Below are 4,108 nucleotides of genomic sequence, written 5' to 3' on the forward strand. Positions count from 1 at the left end.
GAAGGCAATTGGAGCAAAGTCTGATGAGGAGGAGCTGAGGGTTTTTAGCCTGGAGAAAATGAGGCTCAGGTGGGACTTTGTTGCTCCCAACAACTCCTGACAGGAGGGAGCAGTCAGCTGGGGATCAGGCTCTGCTCCCAGGGAACAAGGGGTAGGACAAGAGGAAATGGCCTTGAGCTGCACTAGAGGAGATTTAGGTTCAATACTGGGAATTCTTCACTGACCAAACCTTGTCACAGCCACCCAGGGCAGTGGAGGAGCCCCCATCCCACAGGGATTTCAAAGCCTTGTGGATGTGGCACTTGGGGACACGGGGCAGAGTGGCCTTGGCAGTGCTGGGGAATGGCTGCACTGGATGGGCTCAGAGGCTTTTCCAGCCTGTGTGACCCCAGGATTCTGGGAAATGCACACGGAATTTCCACATCTCCAGCTGTGCCGTGTCCCTCAGTGATGGATGCACACCATCAGCTGCAGAACAGTTGTCTTCTTTCCCATACACAGCCCTGGAAGCAGAAAACCACTGTTTTCCCTGCTCCCTTTCCCTCTGCCCTGGTACATCTTTCCACACCACGGATGGTCTGGCTGAAAGCTTTCACAGCATTAATCTGAGACTCTGGAACAGACAAAGCAGCACCTGCTGAATGTGTGACAGCAACACTGGGCTGGGGATCAGCTCCTTTCCCTGCCTCTTATTGCTCAGGGCTTTCAAACCACCAAACCTTCATCCTGCAGGTGTTGAGAGCATTTGTGGAAACCCAGACTGTGAAATGGGCACAAAGAACACTGCATGGGTCAGACACCACAGTCACTTGTGTCCAATCTCACACGGATTTCCAAGGATAAAAGTTTCAGCCTCATATTTTCTGGGAAAAAAAATATAGGTTCAGTTATTTGAAGCTTTTGAACCCTCAGGAATGAGGGCTGCTGCTCCACAGGGTGAGATGGAGCAATTCCTTGTGGACATATTGTCACCCCAGAGCAGACCCTCCAACACCCTGAAGGTGATGGGAACAAGACATGACAGCAACACCCTGAAAAGCTCCCCTGAAAAGCTAAATTAAAGGAGGAGCAGGTGTCTGTTGAGTCTGGGCTTGCAGCTCCTTCGGGCACTCTGCTCCGGGAACAGGGCTGGAACAGGAGCACCATCCCAACACCCTCCAGCACAGCCTCCCCTCCATCCCACCCACCTTTGGGGACCCTTGGCATTGACCAGAACCCACAGAGACACCCCAAGCACCCCCACGAAGCAGTGCTGATTCCCAGCAGCACAAACTGCTCCCCAAACCCATTTTTCAAACGTTTTTCCCAGTTTGGGAAGTGCACTTTTGCATTGGAACACAAACCTGGCAAACACACCCAGCAGGGTATTTATGCAGCTCGGGATGTCTGAGGCAGCAACAGATAAATATTACTTTTTCAACTCTGATCTTCATGTTATAAAATGAACTTTTCACACATTCAGGTTTTAGGGAAAGAAATGCCACATTTTATCAGTGCATCCTATAAAAGGAGCTGCACATGGAGCACCTCATCAACTGAACATCCCAACAAATCTCCACTGGCTCTCCCTCCATTTGAACCATTCACCCATAAATCAGCACCTTCCCCAACCATTTTTCCTGTAGTAGGAAATATCTTTCTGAATCTAAGTACGATAAACACAATACTGCATGAAATAATGTTTACATTTATTAAATTAATCATAATTCACAATACATCAATGTCCAGGCTAAAAAACAACTTTCAAGACATGACAGGAAATGCAAATATTTAATAAAAATTGGAAGGGAAGTTGTGGAGGGTTTTGTTGGTTTTTTTTTTCTGTAAATTTATTTTGTGAATTTTTATCTGTTAGTTTCTGTTTTTCTATTTTTTTCTGTTCTAACCCTCTGCAGCACCAGGGGAACCTCACAGGATCTGTGAGCTCACTCTGGAGCACATCCATAACAAAACCTGCAGCTGTTTTCCTGGATTCTGTTGTGAAAACAAACTTTTGGCAAAGCATGATTATTTTGGAACTCTGCAAGGACATTTCATATTGCACACTGCAGGTAGTTTTACTTAAATCTTACAAAAGGTGGCTTTGTCTTAGAGATTGAGTTTTCCAGAGACATCCATCAAGCACCACATCAGCTGTCAAGCATAAATCAATTAACCTCTGCTGAGTAATTCTTTTTAATTACTTGAAAGGCAAAGCCTTTAGAGGTAAGCCTGTGACTTTTTTAGGGTTTTTAATAAGACATTATTTTGCTGTTTATGTTGGTCTGGATCCTGGTGGTTTGTAAGTGTGGCTTTCGCCCTTAAAAATAATCAGTAATAAATAGACACCCATAATTCAAGGCCAGCCCAGGATCTGTCACTGCTCTGCCTGAGCAATATTTTAAAATGCACCAGAGAGATGCTTCTGTTCTTTTCCAACCTGCAAGGGGAAGAAGTGACACCTGAGGCTATGTCTACATTATTTATACCACTTTGATAGATTAAATCTTTACCACAAGGCTGAGATTTTCAAACATGCCTGAAAGTGTTTAAAGATTCCACAGGTGCTCTTCCCGAGTGCAAACAAAGGCTTCTCTTTGTAGTGCGCAAACAAAATTAAAATGGAACAAAACCCTGGGAGCTGTAGGTGGTGCTTCGAACAAAATCCTTGACTGGACATGTTGGATTTATTTATTTTTAACTCAAATATTTTTGGAGCTCAGCAGAGCAATGCCTATATAAATATGGGGTGGGTGGGATGCACCACATCCCCAAGGGCCACTTCCAGGCACCTCCTGAACACTTGCAGAGGTGCTGACTCCACACCTCCCTGGGCAGATTATTCCAGTCTGGCCACACCTGCAGGGAATATTTTTTTTCCTGAACCTCCCCTGGTGAAACTCAAGGCCATTTCTTCCTGTCCTTTCACTTGGGACACAACAGAAGAGGCTGACCCCAGCCCACTCCACTTTCCTGTCAGGGCTGTAGGGATCTCTGAGGTTCCCCTGAGCCTCCTCTTCTCTAAAAAAACACTGACATGGATTTGGTTTCTAATTCTTAAACTGTTTCATCATTTCCAAATCCAGAGGCAAGCAAGAATTAAAATATTAAAAACCTCTAAACCACACCTGAGTCTACCATTAGGGTGAGAGCAGTCTGAAATGAATTCTCTGCTAACCCAAAATTCAGCAGAATTAATGGAAGAGTTTGGTCCTTGACTTTGCAGCTGAAGAAAGATGCTGAGTTCCTTTAACAGCTCAAGTGGAAGAAGATGTCAAAATATTCTTTATTTTGATCACTGTAAGCTAACAATGACCACTGGATTTTCATTCCCTATGTCTCCATGACCAGAACAAAAGGACAAAATTTGAGGCCTCATTCAGCCTAAAATTGCTTTAAAATGTGCCTTCTGAAATAGATGTCTTCCTTCTAATTCCCAACGAGTTCACAACCATATTTTTAGAAAGGCAATTTGGAATTTAGCAAATACAGATACTTGGAAATGTCTCTGTGCTTTCCTACTTTCACAAAAAGACATTAAGGTCATATATTTTTTTCCGGAGTGGAGATGACTTTGGGGTGGATGTAACCATGGCTACCCCACTCGGAATCAAACCAAACTGCTGAATTTGGAAGTCACTGAAATGTACAGAATGCACATGATTTGATCCACAATAATTGTGACTCAGATTTTTGGAAAAACTTCTCAGTTGCTATTTCCAAATAGGGAAGAGAGACCAAATCCATCCATGGATCTCTTTGCCCATTTTGTAGCACCCACTCCAATGTTGCCATCCCCCTCAACCCTAATTTTTCTTTGAATTGAGGTTTTACTGACCTGTCCTACAGAAAACAGCCTCGAGCTGTGCCTGGGGAGGTTCAGGTTGGACATCAGGAGGAATTTCTTCATGGTAAGGACTGTCAAGTGTTGGGAGGTGGTGGAGTCCCCATCTCTGGAGGTGTCCAAGGAAAATCTGGAGGTGGCATTCAGTGCTCAGGGCTGCTGACAATTTGGGGATTGGGCACAGCTTGGACTTGGTGATCCTCAAGGTCTTTTCCAACCTCAGTGATCCTGTGATTCACTGACCAGTCCCTAGTCCAAGATCTTTATATTGTTATTTGTTTATTT

This window comes from Passer domesticus, chromosome 10 (genome assembly GCF_036417665.1).
Source record: "Passer domesticus isolate bPasDom1 chromosome 10, bPasDom1.hap1, whole genome shotgun sequence".
Taxonomy (NCBI): domain Eukaryota; kingdom Metazoa; phylum Chordata; class Aves; order Passeriformes; family Passeridae; genus Passer; species Passer domesticus.